At 32.9% G+C, this 24,777-nt stretch overlaps 1 long non-coding RNA gene across 1 annotated transcript; it reads right to left on the reverse strand.

The window, feature by feature from the left end:
• Positions 1–1,792: 1,792 nt before the first annotated feature.
• LOC143048393 (uncharacterized) lies at positions 1,793–20,126 on the reverse strand. Its single transcript, XR_012969811.1, has 5 exons — positions 20,046–20,126; positions 12,655–12,783; positions 10,157–10,593; positions 8,575–8,743; positions 1,793–7,803 (listed from the first exon to the last, which is right to left on the reverse strand). It is a non-coding gene; the product is annotated as an uncharacterized LOC143048393 (long non-coding RNA).
• Between the last annotated feature and the right edge of the window lie 4,651 nt (positions 20,127–24,777).

Consider the following 24,777-nt stretch of genomic DNA (forward strand, 5'->3'; position numbering starts at 1 on the left):
TATTGTGAGACCTCGTGTCATCGTGTATGATAAATTTTATTGTCTAATGCAATTGTTTACGGAATAACATGTGATGTGCAGGTAGCCAATCAGAATAACGTATTATAATGAAACCTACATCTAATGTTATTATTCACTAATCAAAATATAATAAAAAAAAATGTAAAAAATTAAAAGTTCAATAAAATTGTAAAGTTTTATAAATAAAAGAAAGATTGAAATGAACTAGCAACCTCAATCAGGCATGCGCCGGAAAGTAATCTTCAAAATGTTGATGGTTTTCTGTACCTAAAGAAGAATCAAAACCCCGTCTCTAGAATTTCAAACAGTTGTCCCTTAACTGTTACTGTCCGTGTAGTTTCATATTCATCCAGCTTATCGTCCTACAGATATGTCCTACTAAGGCTGTCATACCATAAAAACGTTTATAACAAAGCTCACATTCTAGTATATCTTCATTAATTAATTTATGAATGTCATTTAGACTAAACGACGTCATGTTTGTTTTGTGCCTCTGCTGTCTAAACCACCTGTTTAAAAAGAAGGGGCGGAAGAGAGCCAGAAGATCTTCCCAATGCAAAAAAATAGAAATGGACCTCTTCTGGCTCACAGCCGAAGAACAAAAAACACGCCCAGGTTAACGATGTTTTGGAAATTGTAATATGTATGCATAGTCATAAAAATAAATACAAATTTCCATGTTTGTCCATCGTGTCACTTCGCAGAAAGAATAGAGAATGGAATCGGGAATTATGTGTAAGAGACAACAACCTGAGCAATGGGCAGTATTGTTAACCAAAGTGAATTTCAGAAATGCACACACAAAAAAAGTATGAATAAACTCATCATAGATACCAGGACTAAATTTAGTATATATATACGCCAGACGCGCGTTTCGTCTACAAATGAGTCATCAGTGACGCTCGAATTCAAAAAAGTTAAAAAGGCCAAATAAAATACGAAGTTGAAGAGCATTGAGGTCCTCAAAATTTTGCAAAATACAGCTAAGGGAATATATGCCTGAGGTAGAAAAGCCTTAGTATTTAAAAATAAATCAAAAACTTGTAAACAAAAACATTATATATATAACCATATCAATGACAATTCATGTCAGCACTAAAGGTGAACATATCTCTATACAACGTGAATATCCTACAAAATTTCCAAATTTCGTCGACAATATTTACATTGGAATTTTTTGGATTCGAGCGTCAATGATGAGTCTTTTGATGAGGAAACGCGCGTCTGGCGAAATTACAAAATTTTATCCTGGTATCTATGGTGAGTTCATTTACAACCACTGGGTTGATGTCACTGCTGATTGAGTTTTTATTCCCCGAGGGTATCACTAGCCCAGTAGTTCTGTGCTGACATGAATTATCATTGATATGGTCATATCTATGAATTAACTATTTTCAAAACATTTGAATTTTTGAAATACTACGGGTTTTCTACCTCAGGAATAGATTACCTAAGCTGCTTTTGGCAAAACTTTGAGGACTTTTGGTCCTCAATGCTCTTCAACTTCGTATTCTATTTGGCCTGTTTAACTTTTTTAAATTCAAGCAACACTGATGAGTTTTTTGTAAACGAAACGCGCGTCTTTCGTAATTATAGAATTCAATCCTGGTATCTTTGATGAGTTTATTGTAATTTATGTTACCTCTAAAATGGCGCAAATCGTATTCATATTTGAATTGGCTCATAAAATATAACCTTGTGGGTGAAATAAGATATCTGCACGTTACAGTGCATATACAATTGAAACTTGTGCCACAAATACAATACTGCCTTTGATGATTTTGAACAGTTTAGTTTTATTAAAATTATAATTTATTTTACCAAGAATGCATTACAATTGCACTCATGTAGAAATTCGTAGTAAATCAATTTTTAATTTTCAATTTGATATTCCTCTTAATTTACGTTTGAATTAAAGGAAAGATGTATGGTCATTTTTGGTTTACCTCCGACTGGTATCGTCACCATAACACGAGTTTGTGCGTCGTTTTACTACGTAGAATGTCTAAAATTCAAACTCAACTTAAAATTAATTTTTTTTTTATTAACTTTCAACCTTAAAGCTCATCAGTGTAATGAAATACATGAACAGTTTATACATATGGCATACTACAAACAATATTAACAATATGCATAATTAACAATAGGTGACGTCAGAAGTTTCATCAATACAAAATACCTTTTACTACAATAAATTGTTTCTTAATTAAAAAGATAAATGTACATATTTTCCTAAGTTACAAAGCTGTTTTGTGTTTTTACCAAACAATAACTCTATTTACTTAAAGGAGGGACCAAAGATACCAAAGGGGCAGTTAAACTCATTGAAAATAAACCGACAACGCCATGGATAAAAAAATACAAACAGACAAATGATAGTACAGAAGACACAGCATAGCAAACTAAAGACTAAGCAACACAAATCCCTGCAAAAGCTGGGGTTGATTAAAAATTGATGACCTATACCAGTAATATATTTTTATCGCCAATCAGTATATCTGCTTAATTGTAGGATGAAATGAAATCCATCCTCTATTACTCCTAAATCACACAAAAAACAATGTCTTTCATTTCTATTATCCCTAACATAACGTCCAGTTAAAATACAAAGGTTGTGTGAAGACAAACGAATCCTTTTTGTACATTTACGAAAAAGGACCAGAACGAATTTCTGTAAATATAATTGCAAAATATATGTTACCAAATACGTGTTTAATCTACACTTTGCAGAAGAATCTTATAAAACATGAAACCCTTGATTAGCTTCAGCAAATACACACTGTCTTATCAAAGGTAAATATGAACTGTTTACATTCAACAACCACTGATTATTGCACAAATTATTCCTCACAATATCCTACTCACGAATGTGTTAAATCTGCATGGTTTCAAAAGTGTTTTTAAAAGTTTTGCATCATAAAATTAATCTCAAATAATGTCTTTTGTTTTTGTAGTGATAAATAAGGATTTAATTTACTTCTCATTTTATTTTTGTCGAAATTTTTTGTTTAAAATGTGTAATGATTTATATTTGAATCTAATAAATGAAGAAACATAAAACTAAGTAAGACATCAAGTGACTTTTGTGACGTATAGCGATTAAAACTCATATATCAACATATGCGGTTTGGGTTTTTCTCATTCTTGATGGCCGTGCGGTGAACACCAATTGCTTATATATTCTTATTTGAACTCAGACCGCATCTCCTTATTTATATTTCACAGCATTTATTGTCAATCAGCAATCAATACGAAAAAGCTAACAAATATATAACAGTTCTACTAAAATGTAAGGTAGAAAAATCAGCTGTCGAATAAAAACTTTCATGCAAGTAAAATATTTAAAAAACTAATGTTGAGGACAAAAAGCATGTATTGTTTGGGGGTATAAGGCCCATCTTCGTAGACACGCTAATGTTTATTTTGTTTGTGTAACCTCCAGCTAGAAAACCATTACCTTTAAAAGTGATATATATGTGGACGTTGTATAAACATATCAGACTATACAGTAACCCTTTTCATTTATTCGTCACCACGTTTGTAACGGAGGAAGGTTATCTGTATAAAAACAAAGGGTTTTCCCTTTGTTTTTGAAAGATGCCCAGCAAAATATTTTCTTCACTGAGAACTTCGCACCCGCAAGTACCCCACATTCCTGACAAATATGGTATAAAGTTGGGTTAGTAAACTGGATGTCAAGTGTAACAGTTTGGTCATATACCATTAGTTTTTGGTTCGGGTCATAAAATTCATATTCTTTTCCAGCTTGAATCTTCACTATAAAGCGTTTGTAACTTTTTCTGTCAGGGGGAATTCCTTCCCTTATTCCTATAAGTTTCGGATTGAATGTTCTGGTGTTGTTCATAATTTTATTAGGGGGTAGTTGTACTGGAGGTGCCCCAAGATGATTTGGTTCAGTTTCGGACATCTGTACTTCAACAACAAATGAACTGTTCAAAAGTTTACACATTATTTTGTGTCGTGACCAATGTTTAGTTTGACACTCCTTTGAACAGTATGTTGCTTTTTTGCATTTTGAACAGGCTTTCAAATTATGTGATACTCTACGACAATAACCGCAAGCTTCTACTAGTTGAACGACATCAGTTGGATGTTGTGTCCCTTTTTCGTTGTTTCTAAGAAAATTGGTACTTGTTATTATTGGCGGAAGCGAATATCCGTTTCGTACAAAAAAGAACTTTTTACTCGTCTGGAGTTTGTTATTTAATCCTTCTTCTGGGTTCACTGTATAAATACCTGGGCCAATGTGATCTCTTATGGTGTTCCCATCTATAATAACTCTCGCAGTATGGTTGTGGCCAATTCTGATTCCACCACATTTGTTATCAAAAATTTCATTATTAAGAATAAAGGCATTGGATTGCATTTTAACAAACATACCCCATAGGTGATTGGCAAAGATTCTATTTCCTTTGATTTCGAAAAAACCACCATCACATGATACGCCACAAAGACCATTTTGTCCTATATGGTTATTAATAAGTACGACCCTATTTTGACATCTTTCGTTCATTTGTAGCGATTCATTTGAGTCCAATACTCTTCCACTCAATATGCCTTCTGCCCCATTTCCCTGAATCATGTTTTCTTCAATATAAGCATAACTGTTAGGACCAATAGAGATACCGTGAGACTGATTTTCCGATATGTTATTTTTACATACTTTAACAGCCCCTTCATCTCTCACTTCGATTCCAACGTGTCTCATATTTTGCACTGTACAGTTTCTGATGTCTATCAAAGAACCTTTTCCATGTGACAACACGCCACCACCTCCACATCTGTTTAACATACACGAGTCTATATAAGCAGTTCCACCATCGTACACCCCTATTCCAGCAGAACCGGATTGACCCACAGGAACACTCCACAATACAGACAAGCTTTCCCGGTAATCTTGTTTGCATTTCTCTGGATTAACGCACCCTACATTGCCTGTACACTTTGGTGTAGCTTCACACCCTTTTCGTCCGTTGGTGAACTTACACTTATAAAATGTTGCTACAATATTCTTATTTACCGTGATCTGATTGCCTGAAACATAACTTATGTTTTCAAAATGGATGTTTATCGTTTGTTCAGGTTCAATATCGTCTGTGAACCATTTGGGTGTACAATTAATATCAAAATATTCACCAGTGTTAAATTCAACGCCGTCTTCAATACCAATGACTTGAATGCTTTTTGTTGTAATGAGTCGTTCGTTGAATACATATTGGCCTTTTCTCAAAAGTAATGTAGTATATGGTCTGTCAGACTTCATGTTCTGTAGTAAACACTCAGGTCTCTCGACAATTTTATAATATACAATGGGATAACATATTTTCATGTTATATTCAAGGAGAACCGGTGGATATTTATGGGATGCAATACAGGCAGAAGCCAGACCCATTGCTTGCATGGCAGGAGGAAATAATCCATTCTTTATCAATCCCGAAACGGCGTAGGCTTTCCGACTGTATCCTTTCCAATTATCAGGGGCAATTTCAATACATCTATTTGCATCCGAAAAGGCATGCTCAAAGTCTCTTATTTTAATGTAACCTAAGCTTCTATTCGAGAAAAATCTACTATCAATATTTTCAACAGGACATGAACGTATACCTTCAGTGTAATATCGTATGGCATCCTGATACCTTTTCTCTTTGAATGCTTCGTTTCCAATTATTCTTAATGTTTCAACCCTTGAAGCGACAGCAGATTTACAATTTGGAATTTCTTCATTTTCAACAGGTAAAACAGACACTAAGGAGTTTAAAAGCGTTTCCCTATCGCTTTGGAGCAGCGGTATTTTGATTCGTGTAAGATCATTGTAATATTTTGTATCAACCGGCAAAGTTGTCATTATTCGAACCATTTGCTCCTGGTCTGCAAGTGCTATTGCCTGTCGTTGATGAATACTGTGATATAAGGCTGTTGTCTGTAATACCTTTAACATTTCATTATCAAAAAAAAGTTGATCCTCTTGAGTATCTTCTTTCTTAACATTAAGGATATACACTTTAATTGCATTTGCATTTGCTGCAAACTTGCTCCATTTTACAAGTGATGTCCTTTCAGATTTTCTTAAGTGATCGTCAATGAGAACATCCGCTGGGGATTGACTAGAATCGAATGCTTTTTTTAACATACGTAAAGCATGGTGAAGAAGTAGACTACGATGTTCGACTTGCATATTTTCCCTAATAACCTCTTGAACTAACCTATGAACCGACAGAGACGAATCATTTATTCGCTGAAATAACGAAAATCTAGTCAAAATTTCAATTATCTGTCTGCAACCCATTTCATCCTCAAGTACTTCAACCAAATCTCTATCGTTTACATGTGGACTTCCAATATTTATAAGTTCTTTGGGAATGTCATCAGCAAACAAAAACGATGCAATTTCCATAATGGTTACAGCAGCACTGCCTAGGCCTTCATTTTCCGATTGCCTAGTTATATAATCAATGTTTAATTGCCAAGTTGTCGTTATTGCTAGTCTATCCTTGCTGATATTCCTTACAGAGGGTGCTGCCTTCAATAATTTTAATCGTTTCTTCTCGAATTTTAAGACATAGTCAGCGAAAGAACATTTTATGCTTTTTATATGGGCCCCTGCTTGTTCCAATGCTAATGGCAAGCCTCCAAGCTCTTTTACTAGTGAAATAACGATACCGTCTTCACTGTCGAAACATTTTCCTGTTCTGTTCTTAAGAAAATGTAATCCCTCTTGAGCTTCAAATACATTAAGAATAATGCAGTCTCCGAACTTTACAACTATAGACTCCTCAATTGCATTTGGTTCACGGCGGCTAGTTATAATAAGATGTCCGCGGGTATTACGTTTCCATGTTCCAACCAATAATTCTTTGGTATTATCAGAAAGATATTCCTCATCAACGTTATCAACAATTAAAAGCCATCTTTCATTCAAACATGACAACCATTTGAGGGTTCTTTTAAAAGTTTCTCTAAAGTCTTTTCCAGTTGTATCAACGTCAATTGCTAAAGTTGTAAGTGAATCTTCTAATGTATCTTGTGTCTCTGCTGACATCCAAAATACACCGGCTGGATAAAACTCATGTGATCGCCATGCAAATTCAATTGCAAGTGTTGTCTTTCCACAACCACCTAAACCGCAAATGACTAAAGTGTGATTTCTTTTACTATTGCATAAAAAAACCTCCTTAATCTTACAAAGTTCCGTTTCTCGCGCAACAAAATGTTCTGGTCGATTGGGTGGATAAAAAAAAGTTTTTCCGCAAGGTCTAGACAATGGCAAATAATTTCTGAAGTCGTTAATGTCATCTTTTATTTCAGTGATGTCAATTTTAATGTGTGATATAACTTCGTTTATTTTTTTATTTTCGTTTTCGAGTTCATTCACTTTTTTTGCCGTTGATTCATTTCCAGTTTTTAATATATCTACATTGTTATTAATTATGGAAATATCTGCATTTTGTTCTTTGATATTCGTTCCATGGTGTCTTTGGACCATTTCAATAGCCAATGTTCTGTCATATAAAACGCTAATGCCTTCATTCAAGTTATCAATAACTGTTTCTTGTCGATTTTGTTTCGATTCAATAATACTAAATCGGTTACAAGCAAATTCGATTTCTTCATTTATTTTGTGCAGAGATTCATGGACCTCTATAAATGTCGAGTCCAAACCTGATTTCATTTTCAATGAATAATCAGCTAAAGCACGTGTTTGTTGCCTAATATCCGTTACAACTTGCAGGTCGACCGCATAGCCTTGTAGGAACATAAATCCTGCGAAATGAAAAGAAAACCATCAATATAAAGTTAAAACCGTGAACAATCTTATGGTAACAATACAACTAAAGTTCATCAAATCAAAAATCATGTACAGGTGTTGACTACATTAATAAATATACGACTGAAAAGAATACGGTAGTAATCCTTACGCAACTTTACTAGACGATCTAACGCATTGAGACTTGCAAAACAAATGATTCAAGTGGTCTCAGTATAAACCTCTAAATATATGTTTGTTTTCATGATATTGGGTTGCTGTCTAAAAGACGTAAATCCAATGTATGCTTTATTCATGTACAACATTTTGTCCTACCCCCGATTCTGACAATTTGACTGAGTGTGAATTTGCTTGGCGGGTGAAGCAAACAGTGACGAGACGCTTTATCATGTCCACTTCATCAAGGTCTCTTTCCTTTTTAAGTTGATGCAATTCTGGCTGGTATTGTATGTAACCTTTATTTTTCTCTTCTTTTTTGATTTAAGATTTTAACACATTTGAACATCGGTAAACTACTGTGGTTATTGTTTTCTGGTTTTAATTTGGAAGAATTTCATTTTAATTTTGTTTAAATTTTTATTTCTATTGAACACAGGCATTTTTTTAAAAATGTGCTTAAAAAAACCCGAAACATAAAACAAAGGAGCTTGTTATAAAAAGCTGTTTGTCATTTAAGCTCAAATGATTTTGACAATAAAACAATGATTTGTACAATAATCAATATGTTTTATTACCTCACATGCAATGATGAAAGTTTTACAAATTACCGTTTTTCTCCCATTTGGTTAACTCTGCAGCGATGTTTACTTCATCTGCTGTGTTTAACTGAAGACATACAACTAGTTGATGCATCAACTGGAACACAGTTTGATATTTAATAGTGTCCCATTCATCAAAATTACAGTGTGCCCATGGGTTCCTCACATCAGAACGTACCTTAAATACATGTAATAAAAAAAGACATATTATTATCATCTAAGTAATGGGAAATTCATGAAACTCTTACAACCATTTTTAAGTCATGAGAGCCGTAGTGTAGTGGTTAGTGCATCGGACTACTAACACAAAGGTTCCTGGTTGGTTCGATTCCCTGTCCGGGATGAAAATTTCAGGGACTAAATTTTTTCGGTTCTCAATTGACACAAAAATACTGAACTTCGAGGAAAATTCGAAACGGAAAGTCCCTAATCAAATGGCAAAATTAAATGATAAAACACATCAAACGAATGGGCACCAAATGTTATATTCATGATTTGGAACAGGCATTTTCAAATGTAGAAAATGGTGAATTAAACCTAGTTTTATAGCGCTAAACCTCTCACTGGTATGACAGTCGCATCAAATTCCATTATATTTACAACGCTGAGTGAACAAAACAGACATAATAGGTAAAATAGCTAAAATAGTTGCACAGCAGTCATCACTGTGTCCCAATCTTAAAACAAAAAAATATACCGCTGTTCAATAGTCATAAATAGATTAATTGAAAACAAATCCGGGTCAAAAATCAAAACAGAGAGTGACACATCAACCATAAGAGTAAAACTTTGGAAAAACAGAAACATTGAACTGCTACAAACAAAAAGCCATTATACACAGAAAAAGTTGAAAACAACTGCCATATTCCTGACTTTAAGAAAAAATGATGGTTTGAACCTGGTTTCATAGCTAGCCAAACATCCTGCTTATATGACAATGTTCAAAATACCGTGAAAATGACAATATTACGTTACAGGTACAAATAAACGACATTATGACATAATATGATAATATGAATGAAACCTCCCTACTCCGTGTTGTAAATCTTGAACACAATATGCTGGTGTTGATTGGATTCTCCTCTTAGAATTGCAATGTAAATTGTAATTCTCATTAGTTTCTATTTACTAAGCGTATTGCTGTGTGCTTTTTATTCCACAATGGCTAGAGGGTTTAGATTTTACAAAACATTTTTAACACCTCCACAGTTTTATATATGTCCGAACAATTTGGCCTTTGTTTTTCTTGTTTAAATTTATGTTGGTTCATTTACATATTTCGGAGTTCAGTACGTAGTCCATATTCAATGAAATTTTTACAGATATTATCGGATATGTTCCTTATAATGTCGTAACTACAATCCCGTTTCCTTTTCTGCAATGTGCCCTATTACCTATTATAATTATCTTTTCGTACCAATCTTCTTTATATTTAAAAAACGAAAAATTATATCTCATGAACTTCAGCTTGATTCCTGACGAGTAACTTCTGTAATATTGAGAGAGCACTTTCTCCAAGTAATTGCCGCTTCAAACTGACCAACGATCACCTGCTGAATATATAAAGAGCTCTTTCTTTACAGGAACTTACCTTTAAAGCAACATTCTGTACTATTGGGGGAAACTTGTCAATGCTGATGATAATCCCAAGAATTGCAGACAAGTCACATGTTTCATCAAAAGCCGTGTAATGTGCCATGAAAGATTTCAAGAATAATTTTGAGAAGTCTACATGATTTAACACTTTGAAATCGTATTTGCTAACATCTGGTTTTCTTCGAACTCGAGGTATTAAACGGTTGTTATTGATAGCTTCATAATTTAAAAATGTTTTTGCTGATTTGGGGTATTTTTTAAGTTGCATTGGATATGCTTGTGTTTGAATTCCATTAGTCTTTTGTAATGAATTATACAAATTGTGTACAACTGGTTCCATATAATTTCGAAGCGTTGGAGATAAAACTGTCTGAATACAAATACCAATAATTAGCCATCTTTTCTGATTGTCATCTAGGTCAGCATTGATCACTACAAAACAAAATAAATTCAAATCGAAAATTCAAAATAATAGTAACATTTCGTCATTCTTTGCAATGTCTATTTGTATTCACAATGATTTGCACAATAAATCAATACCAACCAAGCAGCCAGGATTTTATCAAGGTGGAAAAGGGTGTGTGCATGTGTTACCTTGACTCAAAACAAATAAAAATTATCTTTGATAGTCAAAGTTAAGACACAACTCGCCTTTAATATACAGGGCTTATTTGTTTCCAAAGGGGGAAAAGGGTGTGTGTGTTAAAATCCTTAAATATCAACGTAAATATAGAACATTCCCTATATTTTTATATTTTAACAGTAGGACATAGCATGTCTTTAAAATACATTAGTTGATATATGAAGACAAAGTAAATTGCTTGTAGAGATAACAATCCATAATCGAACTTAATCTAGAATATTAAGACTTTTCTTTTACAGAAATTGGAGAGACGATGTTAAAAATCACGAATAGCAAAGTTAGGATTTTGTGATTAAATTTGTAACTTATAGAAATATTTAAGGGGGTTCGGGGGTATGCATCCATTGTTTTTCTAAATATAGGATTTCGCTTTTTTTCCTATAAAGGAACTTTATCATATAATTAATAGAAAAATAAAATAAAAATTGGGGTAACCTTTCATTTAGGCTCGTTATCTTTCTTCGAAAGAAGCATGCGTTTTTATTAAGGTACTTTTTTTTCTGTTGAGCTAATAGGGGGAATAGCGGTAATATCGAAATAAAAACAGAACAAAATAACAGAAATCGCTTTGATTTACAATTGCTTATTTTAAGTACAGCTTACACAATTATAAAATAAAAAGTCACCGATGAGTTAAAACAGATATTTTAATTTTAATGCTAAACAATGTTATTTTTACACCAAAGGGAGATAATTTCGAGCTTTTTCATTATTTTAAATATATTTTAACATATTTAAAGTCATTCGGGGACAAAACAAATTGATATTTTCTGTTGATGTTTGTACCATATCATAAATTAAGAACTACTAGACATAAGTGTAATAAATTCAATTTAGGATGACAAAAAAATGTTTAAAACTTTTGCCTCCTGTAGATCCTTTTTCAATGCTTAGGAATTGTTAAACAAAATTAATCAAATATAAGTACGCTTATTATATATATAATTAAAATAACAACAAACTAATTTATACAACCAATTTAGTTACCAAAACAGACGTATAAGATATGATCAAAGAGACAATTGGTTTTTGGATGACACATAGGGAAATCAATCAATTCACACACTTCCTGCTTTTAGTAGCGGTGAATACTGATTAGGGCACTTGACGTCAATATGCACTGTAAATTTAACTGGGAAAAAATATTTTAATCATCAATGTATTAAAAGAATCAAAGCCAGTTTAATACACACCGTCAGCAAATATAAAAAGAGTTCAAATGAGTATTCAAAAAATTATTTTATGTTTTCTCATATATTTGATGTTTAGTACTGTTCATTTTAGTGTTACTATAATATTAACTAAATGTAGCCATAATAAATAAAACAATGGAATCTGAAGCGAGACGATCATATATTTTTGTTTTAAACGAAAACAGGCAAACGACTACCTTGAAAATATTTCTTTGAATTTTTATTTTCATTGGAATTTATGCTTGTGTTTGTTCAAGATCCAAAACTATCAGAACCTATTAAAATCGTCATTTTGTAATATGTCAGAAACTTAAAGATTGTATATGTTACTAAGCTGTATAATATAAATATCTAATTTCGTAACAATCATACCAGGTACATAATGTCTTGAATTATACACAAATTTAAACTTCAAGCCATACATGTAGGTGTAGGAAATCCAATTATACCAACATAGCAATTTTGCTTTTTTAATAAAGAATTTTCATTATTTTGTTTTACTTGTTTTCCTATAAATTTTACTTTTAATTTAGTACTTGAATTTTAATTACCTGTGTAATGCGCTGATATTTCATCATAAATGTATGTTTATCTTTCACATTAACCGTTGCACTGTTTCTGAATTCATATATACCATTTAAGTTAAATTAAACCTACCTGACTTATTTGGTCCAGCTGTATATATTTCAACTATCTCTGTTTCTAACTCCTCATCCTGGTCCCCACCGGATACATAAATTGTGTTTGTCGCCATAACTATAGATCATTGGTCAGAACAACATTGCACTAAAATCAAAACACAGTTTTTTATTTTAACTTTTAAGTATTTACCACTGCTGCAATATATGTACAATTGTTTCTATCCGTTTTATAAAGACTTGTGATATCCTGATCATTGTGTGTGTATTAACCGCTATACGCCTCGATTTATATTTATGTTTCATGTTGAGCAACATATTTTAACATGTTAAACAAGGAAATAATTTGCAAGTAACATTCACGATATACATAACTGTAAAATATAGAGACGAATAAAGAGACTCTTTATTCTAAAAACAAGTTTTGATATTATAATTCATAATGATGTCACTAACAGTTCAATCGAGAATTTAATTGTTAGTGTTTCTTAAGTCCTTGTTAAAAATCCTCATCGATTTTATTTAGTTTTTATTAAGTAAAGAGGACTTTTCGTTTCGGTAATGTTAATAGGCTCGAAACTAAATAATATGAAATTATATCCAGTGGATCAGATGAGGCAGTTGATTACTTATCACTGATGGAACCATCACAAATACGATGTTAAAACCACATTGAAGAATCTTGTCTAACCAAACGTTTGTGAATGTCTATGTTGGTTGCTTACTTTAATTTTCTGTTCTGGTATGTTTGTCAAACTAAATGTAGGAGACATTGAAACTAAGTTTGACATAGGTTTCTTCCAAGTTAAACGATGTGTTGATTTCATTAGATACATCCTATCTAAACGAAACTAAAACAATTGTGTTAGGTCAGTATGTGGCAATAAGCTAAAGCTTCGAGGAATCTGTGTTTCGGTCAAAATAAGTTGCAATCTGAAGCTGTAATAAAAAGTGACTGATCTGCAAGTTGATGGTATACTTGGTTTGGACTTCATTAAACAACATAATTGTGTAATTGATGTTGAAATGGGCTCTTTAGTATTGGGAATTGTGAGGAAGATTTGTGTTTTCAGGGATTAATAGGCTGTAAGCTATCGGTTTCTTCAGAAGCGGTTATCGTACAGGCAAGGTCAGAAATTTGTCATCCGGTTTTCTAAGCAGAAGGTGAAAAATTACCTGCTGACAATGCTTTGTTAGAACCAAATAATAATAGAGGAAAAGACTACATTTTGAATGATAGAACTTGGGTAAGGTCAGGCGAAAATGTCCCTGTTAGATTTATAAGATCAGAGATAGATCCTTAGGCAATCTATCTTGGAACTACTAAAGCCTAAATGTCTGAGGTTGACCTAGTACTAGACGGAAATGTTTGTTCAAATGGACAGAAACGTGACGGACTTAGATCAGATCTTCAAGATCTTTTGGACAGGGCATCAGACGAACTGACATCGAAAGACAAACACAAATTCAGATCTTTGCTGATAGAAAAAAAGACTTGTTTGCTTCTTCTGATGTTGACTTGGGAAGGGCCAATCTTGTTAAACACGAAATTAAAACGGGAAACATTAGGCCATGTGAAGAACCACCTCGTTGAACACCCAATCATTAAATCAGTTAAAAATATGTAACTATAAACAAACACCTTAAATATTTAACTAAAAACAAGCATTGCAGGACCTTGACTTAGAGCAATACCTAAAAGAACCTCCGACATGTGACTGTTCCCACTCGCCTTACAATTACAGCCCCTCTGGTCATGTTATAATGCGGATCTAAACATAATTCAACATTAAAATCTCCGAAAGGTAATTTCTCATGGTCTTAAGTTTAGAGAACCCAAACACATCAATTGGAACCATAATTTCAAAATAATTATTGATTCCATTGAGGACTACGCCAGAGCATGGGCTAAGCGAGAAGACGTTGAACTGGACACTTTGTCAGAATGGGTTAAAACTATCAGGTCTCTGATAAAACGTCGCATTCACAAGTTGAAAACCTGTGTGAACGATCGACCAAAGTCCGTTTTCAGAGACAAAGAGGCCATGAAATGTCTATCATCTCTTCATGATAAGTATGTTGTTGTTCATGCGGACAAAGATTCAAATAATATTGTCTTTGTATGTAAATCGTATTACTACGAATGTCTTGTAAAAGAATTAGGTAGAAATGAGCACTCGGGTAATTCCACATACAAAGACATAGCATTTGATAAGGATGAGATTTTAGCAAATCATAAGTCCTTCATGGCTTCAATAAACATAACATTGAACACCAAATTGGAAAACTAACCTTGTTTGTATTGGATACCAAAGCTCCATAAAATTCCGTACAAAACGGTATATTGCTGGCTCATCTTCATGTTCCACTAAAGAATTGTCCATTAGATTGACTAAAATTCTGTCTGCAGTGAAAGAGTGTCTTCAGAAATAATGTGAAACTGGTTACTCGCGTAGTGGTATAAACCATATGTAGATTCTTAAAAATTCTAAAGAACTTCTAGACAATTTTAAATCTCGGTCTTTTTCTGAAATTAGTTATATCAAAACTTTTGATTTTTCAACCCTGTATACCACCATTTCCCATGTTAAATTAAAACATCGCTTAAAAGATATAATCCACAATGCCTTTCAACATAACAATGGTAGCATACGCTATAAATTTATTACTTTGAGATATGATCAGACATGTTTCGTTAAAAGTGATAAACAAAAAGGTAAAACATGCTACACAGAAGAACAAGTGGTCAGTATGCTGTGCGCTTCTTTTTGCCGACCTCTTCTTATTTTCATATGAATCAGTGTTCCTTCAGACACTTGTCAAAAACAAGAGGATCATAGAAGCCAGATTATTTAATTTCCCTTTCAGAAATATTGATGATGTTCTTTCCATAAACAATCCGAACTTTTCTAATATATCCCCAGAACTAGAAATTAAAGAAACAACAGACACGGCTTCCTCCGCCTCATTTTTAGACTTATATCTCGAATTTGACTTACACAGTCATCTCAGTACCAGAATATATGACAAACGAGACGATTTTAATTTTGAAATTATAAATTTCACCCACCTAAGTAGCATAATACCAACTTCACCTGCATATGGGATATATATTTCCCAACTTATTCGATATTCAAGAGCTTGCAGCTCCTACTCCGATTTTGTAAAACGTCATCAGTGTCTGAGTAGAAAGTTGATGAACTTGATTCTGCGTACTGATCTTGTTTATCATCTTAACAACGTGTTATGTTGTTCTTTCATTTGTCATTGTTTTATTATTAATATCACTTTTACTGTTGGATTGTTTTATGTGATATAAAAAAGAAGATGTGGTGTGATTGCCAATGAGACAACTATCCACAAAAGACCAAAATGACACAGACATTAACAACTATAGGTCACCGTACGGCCTTCAACAATGAGCATGTGATATCCATTTGACGTGGATCGGTACTCAAACACCCTGTCAATGTGTTTGTATTATCTTGTATGAATAGGAAAATACGTTGAACCACAAACGTCATAATTATTCAATCGCGTAGTGGAATAAACTATTTGTGGATTCTTATAAATTCTATATAACTTTTGAACTATTTAAATCTCGGTCTATTTCTGAAATTAATTCTTACATACCTTAATTTTTTTAATCCGGTATGCTAACATTGCCCATGTGAAATTTTTTAATTGTTTGTATATACATTAAACGACAAATTTATGTGACGTATTACATTTTTTAACGTCAGTCACGCGAATCAATGAATGTGTTTGTAGATAGATGTGTTTTGTGTTCTGTTAAATTTTTCCTTTTAAAATTGTAACACGATGATGACTGCAGTACCGATATTTTGACTATTTTATTTATTATGTCTGCTTAGTTCACGCATCAGTGTAAATATAACAGAATTTGATGAGACTGTCATCAAAGTGAGAGGTTTAGCACTTTAAAACCAGGTTTAATCCACCATTTTCTACATTTGAAAATGCCTGTACCAAGTTAGGAATATGACAGTTCTTGTCCATTCATTTTTTATGTGTTTTGTCATTTGGTTTTGCCATGTGATTATGGACTTTCCGATTGGATTCTCCTCTGAGTTCAGTATTTTAGTGATTTTACTTTTTACTAAATGACAATTTTGACAGAATGTTACAAAAATGGATTATTGAAACCTCCCAAAAACCCTGGGCGGCAAGGATAGTCTTAGAAAAGAAAAAGGACTACAGCTACAGCTTTTCGGTAGATTATAGATGTTTAAACAGTGTGACACTTACTAGGTCATGTCCTTCGGGGTGTGTTGCGTTACACAAACATTTGAACGATTGATGGAAACCATACTCACTGGTTTACAGTGGGAGACATGTCTGGTTAACATTGACGATATAATCGTGTTTTGAAAAACACTAAATAGGATGTTTGACAACCTACGACAAGGTTTCGATAGGCTTAAATGGGTTAAAGCTGAAGGCGAAGCAGTGCCCCTTGTGTACCATCAAGGTTAGTTTTTTAGGACCTATTGTCTCCGAGGAAGGAATATCAACCTTCCCTGACATAATTGAGGTTGTGAAAGAGTGACCCGACACTACAATTGTAACTGAAGTTTATTCCTTTTTTGTGTCTTTGCGGGTACTATAGAAAATTTATTAAAAAAATTAGTACTTCAATCTGTTTACCAATTCAAATGTAAATTAATCAACGCATCCGTTCTCAGATATCCAGATCTTAACAAAGAATTTATTTTTGATACTGATACAAACAATTTGGCAATCTGAGCTGTCCTGACTCAGAAATTGATGAAGGGCTATAAAATGTTGTCGCTTACGCTAGTCATACTCTTTCAAAATGAGACCAAACGACACTGATACTAACAGCCATGGGTAACCGTACTCGTTTGCATTAGTCTACAAATGAGGACACCATATTTGATTAGTTTCTATTTTTTTATATCAGATTTTATGGCTATAAATATCTTATAATGTCTATATGAAACATTGTATCAATATTTTATACAATACTATGGTAATACGACATATCCAGTTTAAATCAATGACGTTGTGTTTGTTTAGCTCATAATGTTGAAGGTTAGCAACGTACAGATAACGTGCTTAAAATATTCTGTTTAAGTTATAGTATTTATCAAATTGCAACTTACGTGTTTAAAACATATATACCTATAAGTCATATATAATCAGAAATATATGTATTGCATATTGTTAGATACAAAAATTTATTGATTTTAATGAATCTCTGAAGATAAGTTTTAAATTTATGGTCACCAGTGAATTCAATTTCATAGAGGTAAATACGTCTTTTAAGAATTGATTAATAGTCAAAGTTATCTCACAATGCTACATTTTTGAACATGATGGATATTGTCACCACTCGTTGGTCGTCGTCAACCATCAGACCTACATTTTGAGAACCATTAAAAAAAATTAAAAAAAAAACAACACCACTTTCAAACATACATGAAAGAAAATTGATATCCTTCGGACCCCTTATATAAAGTAAAATCACAAAAAAAACTGAACTCCGAGGAAAATTTAAAACGGCAAGTCAATAATCCAATGACAAAATCAAAAGCTCAAACACATCAAACAAATAGACAACAACTGTCATATTCCTGACTTTGTACAGGCAATGTCTTATGTATAAAATAGTGGATTAAACCTGCAATTATAGCTAACCAAACCTCTCACTTGTATGATTTTATTTTCTGTATTTTTGTCATAAACAATGGACCATGGCTTAAATTGGAACATAATGAACAATGCAATACTTTTCGTTATTTTCTGACACCCATTTTCGTCTCTGTTAAATAACCAAACCTGCTTATCCCAGTAAAGGGTTGAATTGACGTTTGCATGAATAAGGAGTTGAACTATTTACCTGCAAGAGAATACCATATCATCGATGTTGGCAGCTTTTTTTTTACACAATAGTACCACAATTGTCCGATAATAGAGAAATATTATTTTACAGTTCCTTATTTAGTGAAATTTGAAACAAAACAAAACATATTCAGACTTTTTTCAAGTTCGTAGCTACTGTTCATTTGAGAGTTTAAACGTCTTACCTTTTGTTTTTTTGAACCATGCTGTTAGATACCAAAGTCTAAATGCGAATGCAAAACAATAATACCTTAAACATTGAGGCTCATAACTTATATAATTTTTTGAATAATTACTAGTACTTTAAACGGGCCAGTGACCTAGCCAATCATCTTTTCTGGATTCCACTTATACTTGTAATTTAATTAGCTGAGTTAACGATTATAGTTGTAAAAGGTATCAGGGGTATAATTTTAAACATCAGAAGCGTGTTTCGTTTAAAAACCAAACAAATATAAAGTTGAAGAGCATTGAGGACCCAAAATTCTAAAACGTTGTGCCATTCACAGCTAAGGTAATCTAAGCCTTGGATAAAAAAATCTTAGTAAACCAGACGACACCCTTGCGTAGTGTTACATACTACATCTTACTGAGCGATGGAACAATGAAACGTTGTTATTTGGTCTTGTACCTGTCAAAATTTTGACTGTCCCCCCTAGTATCTTTCATCCCTCTGTTTTTATTGATCATTTCTGGTACTTTTAGGGACACTCTTTACTAAAATTGATTGTAAGAACAGAGGAGTGGATTTTTCGTTCTCTAGAGTTCAAATCCTCCAATTTGAACAATAAAATATCTGTGGTCTTTTCTTATGGTGTGCATAACTCCTGACCAATTTTCTATGCCCGTGTTTGTAGTGGCATCTTCGATACGATTAAAAAATAAACCTGTATGATTTCTACAGATTTTAGTCCTTCGTGAAAATATCAAACTGGACTACAGCACTTATTTCAAAAGCAATCAAAACTCTATTACTTTTTTTTTAAATATAAGCTATTCTTTCAATTCATTCGACTGTTTTAATAAACTATTGATTTTTTTCAAACTTAATACAAGAAGAGATTACGCTATCACACATTTCTTTGAACCTGTATGACATTTACAGATATAAAGATTTGGTTATTAAGTTTGGCTGTATCGTAGATATTTTTTAGCAAACGGGATATCTGATACTAATGTTGACGATGCTGTTGTGTTCTTCGAAACTAACATTGATTTAGCCCCAGTGTGCACGTGTCCTATATGATTGAAAGCTCTCATCATTTAATTAAATAAAAAGAGGGTAGTTATATCAAATCGACAGTATTTTTTACGAGTCACAGGGAGAGGTGTGTGAGAATTTCTTAAATTGTTCTTTACTAGAATGTATTAAACATAGATCCTAACGCATAAGCATTGATATAGTTAAATTTCTACAAATTTTTAAAAATCTATCCTTACTACGGATCTTTTGATCAAAGATTCAATATATGTTTAAAATCAATGTTACGAAATTAATGATAATAACAACACATTATTGTTTACCTTGTTCACTTCATTGAGAACATGCATTTCCTCTTTCTACGCATTTGATAATTTCAAACACTACTATTGCGCAGTCGTTCAATTGCTGTTTCTACAGCTATAGACTTGAGAGAGGACATTTTACCTATAAGACGTCGGTATATTTTAAGAATTGATTTCTAGTTGTCAAAACTTGAGCCATTGTTTCGGAGAAAGGAAAACGAAAGTAGTTGGATTTAAACGATAAGATATAAGATGAGTTTAATGAAGTGAGTATAACATATTATATATCTAAAAAATGCAAGCAATTTACAGGTGTAAACAATGGATATCTTTCTTACACCCGTCTTCCGTGCAAAATTTGAACCTGATATGCATAAAAACTCAAGGGGAATATTTATACTTTTACAATGTCATCTATATGCATTCGTGTCTTGTTGGGAAGTAACTACATGTTGAGAAGCAGTCAAGGAAAAGATGTTGAGTTACAACAGAAAAGTTTAGACTACATGATATTATCTTTTTGATACAGTTGTAACTAATCTGGCAATCCCCCGTTGTCCGGTATCTGTCGTAGATCTTTATGTTTTGCCATGATCTTCAACAACTCATATATATATTTGATTTATTCGCACCTGAACCTAATTTACCTCGGAGGATGAATCTAAATAATTGTAAACAGCAAACATTATAATCAAAATACTATATTCAAATAAGTAACATGACATAAAAGAACTGATTGTAATAGGATGCAGACACGAATCAAACAAAGATTTACCTCAGACACCGGCATCAAAAATGTATCTTCCTCTGTGAACTCATATTATATACCAGTTGCATTATATGTATCGATATTCCAGTTCTGGGTGGGGATCGTGTTTAGTTTTCTAGGTTGTGTTTTGTAAATTTATGTTATGTTTTGGTTCTTTTTTTTTTTTTGTCATGGCGTCAGAACATTTTCAACTTTTGAGTTTGAATACCCCTTTGGTATCTTTTTCCTATCCTTTTTATTTGCTAAAAAAGTATGGTTTGTGGGTAAGGATCTCTGCCATTCCACAGACATTTGTACATTTAGAATTGATGGAGATGTGGATAACACTTGAAGACTCATCCCATATATATAACATTCGTGCATTTTCGAGAAACAAATAAACGGTTAAGGGTAGGGGAGTTAACCTTATTTCTACATAATGGAAGATCCCTTGTGCACTATATATACCATCAAATGCATTTTGGCATGTTAAAGCAAAACATGTATGGTATAAGGGGTCTCAAATATTTTCAAGATATAAAAACAATGACAAGGCAATGACCTCTAGGGTTTCGCTCTATGTTGCATTTGATTTGCTTTGTCATGTAGCACATTATTCATGATTGGATCATTCTGATCTTTAGCAGTTTGTTGTGCAATGTAAAATGAATATGTTCAATTCCAATGGTCAATGCCATTGACTTTTCAACCTTAAGATTGTCACATGCCCTAATGGTCCTTACTGTAGACCCGTGTCCTTATCACTTACTGTTATCAAATTAAATCCATTAAAACATGAACATACTATGGACATGGTACAATATTGTACTAATAGGGGCCTGAAATTCAATGTAAAATTCATCACATTAAATATGAAAATGATTAGTATTTGGTTTTTAAAATCAACCTACTTAATACTGCGTTTAACTTTAACAAATCTCTTTATAGGGGTATATCAAGGTCAGCACATTTAGGATATATTGTCAAAACACAATGATTGTGTGCATATATTAGACAACCTAGGAACCAAAATGTTCTGAAGGCAAAAGTTATAAAGGAAAATATTGAATCCCTAGGCACACACCTTCTGAATAAGGAGTGGCATCCGTAGTAGATTAAGTTAAAACTGTTTGGAATTATTGAAAATGTTAACCAAAACTAATATTACAACACAAATAATACATACTTGCACCTGTTGTTGACCTTCTACTGTTGTTTTTTCTATGGTCGTGTTGTTGTCTATTTGACACATTCCCCATTTCCATTCTCAATTTTATTAAAGGGTAATTTCATCGTAACTCCATTGCGATGTGTGAAAGATGTTATTTTGTATCATTCATGTTAATATTTCCATAACTGTTTCGCCTAACTTAAAAATTATCAAATCATTAGGGCAATTTTTAAACCCTCCGTGACGTTACCTCTTCGTATTTAGCACAACTTTTTTGGAATTTTAGATCCTCAATGTTCTTCAACTTTTTACTTGTTTGGCTTTATACATTTTTTGATATGAGCGTCACTATTTACACCACTGGGTCGATGCCACTGCTGGTGGACGTTTTGTCCCTGAGGGTAGCACCAGCCCAGAAGTCAACACTTCGGTGTTAACATGAATATCAATAATGTGATCATTTTTATAAATTTCCTGTTTAAAAAATGTTTTTGATTTTTTCGAAAAACTAAGGATTTTCTTATCCCATGCATAGATTACCTTAGCCTTATTTGGCACAACTTTTTTGGAATTTTGAATCCTCAATGCTCTTCAACTTTGTACTTGTTTGGCTTTATAAGTATTTTGATATGAGCGTCACTGATGAGTCTTATGTAAACAAAACGCGCGTCTGTCATACTAAACTATAATCCTGGTGGTACCTTTGATAACTATTATCACAGTTTCATAAAGATTACCCATCATTCTGTTAAATACCCATAAAGAGAATTCCGTAAGCATGCATGCATTAGCAAAATCCTATGCACAAATAATCGGAAGCTCATACGGAATTTTATGGAATTGTGAATGCAACTACTGTATGTCGAACTGCCGAACATTTTGGAAATAAAATGTATTCAACTTTTGAATTTATACTTGCATGACATGAATAATCATTGATATGGTCATACTTATAAATCAATTGTTTACAAAACACAGAAATTTTGAAATAGTGAGGCTTTTAAACCTCAGCCTCAGGAATAGATTACCTAAGGTGTATTCGGCAAAACCTTTAGGAATGTTTGGCCCCCAATGCTCTTCAACTTCGTACTTTATTTGGCCTTTTAAATCTTTTTTATTCGAGTGTCACTGGTGAGTCTTTTGGACGAAACGTGCGTTTGGCGCAAATATAGAATTTCAATCCTGGTATTTATGATGAGTTTATATACACGTAAATATATCGGCACAGTTTACTTTAAAATATATTTTCCCGACATTTCGGATAATTAATGTTGATTTAAATTATGTAAATGCTAATATCCCTTCCAATCTATTTACATAGAGTTTAAGGGTGTCACCGAATGTATTGTATGATAATTAATAGTTGAATATTTTGCACAGCCCACAAGGTAAGTGGGAAAACGTGACTGCTTTATGCAACGAAATCTTATGTTTCACTTTCGTATTTATATATTACATATTAACTTTTTTTGTACTGCAATCTTGGGTGACACATATAAATCATACAGAATAACATGAAAACTTACCGAACAGCAAACTATAAAGGACCCCTAAAATGACTAGTTTAAAACAATTCAAAAGGAAAAACTTACGTTGTAATTCTAGAAATTCTGATGAACCAAATAAACAACGACAACTACTGAACATCAGGTTCCTGACTAAGATCAGATGCAAACAAATGCAGCGGGTTTGCACGCTTTAATAGGTACCAAAATTCATCTTTACCCGAAACAATGGTGCAAAATCACAAGATAGAACGACCACCTTACAATATCAAAAATAAAACATCTCCACAGCAATAAGACACTATTATGATTACTTGAAAATGTAATGTTTAATTTCTTTGCTGTAACAGTTTATCAAAAAAAAAATAACTAGTTTAAAACTTATAATTACTTACTAATGATATCTTTTCCTGGATATTATAGGATTTTATCTATTTGATACATTCAATAGTATGGCTAACAGAAAATTAGACACAGATAACACATCATCCGAATTCGAAGCAAGTCGAGACAATGATAAAATTTCCGATATACAAGCATTGAAGGCAAATTCTTTGTTTTCAACTTAGTTCAATTATTTGGAAATGAAAGAGCAAGAAACACTTAAACAAGCTAAAGATTCCACAAGAGTATTTCATAATGATAGTACTAAGTCTACACTTAATTTGAATATGTTGAGACAATACCCAAACTCGCCAACTGCGGTTAATTACACCAAATTGTTGTTTCATTTTAAGCGAGCTTTACACATATTAAAAGACTACAAAGAGGATACAGTTGAAGATATTGAAGACTGTGAAACAATTTCCCAAGCTTTTGAGAATATCGTAAATGGATACCTTTATGAAAACAGTATGTTCGAACCATTCCGACCACCTGATACTACTTCTGTATTAGCTGACCAGTATTTTAGTTTAAGACCTAAGAATATATGTGCTGAATACGTCAAAGTTATCATTCACATTAGAGCGTCGTTCAAGTCGGAGAAAGGAAAACGTAATCTTTTGTCACAATTGGAATCGGCCAAACTACACATAACAACCTTAGAAATATTTGCATCGAAACTCAGAAAGAACAAACGATTAGAATGTCTTTCATACAACGAGTTCTTATCGATGTATATTATCATCTTGGTGCAATGTACGTATCTACAAATAAAACAGCCAGCGCTAGCTCTTGATTCTTTCCAGAAATGCTACGATTTAGACGATACATATTTTAGTGCTCTCTTTGGTATAGCATATCATCTAAGAATAAGTGATCAAGCAATGGCTATCAAATTATTTCAGAAATATATTAGTATGGCTCCAAAATGTGATAAACATT

The sequence above is a fragment of the Mytilus galloprovincialis genome, chromosome 10 (genome assembly GCF_965363235.1).
Source record: "Mytilus galloprovincialis chromosome 10, xbMytGall1.hap1.1, whole genome shotgun sequence".
Classification (NCBI taxonomy): Eukaryota; Metazoa; Mollusca; class Bivalvia; order Mytilida; family Mytilidae; genus Mytilus; species Mytilus galloprovincialis.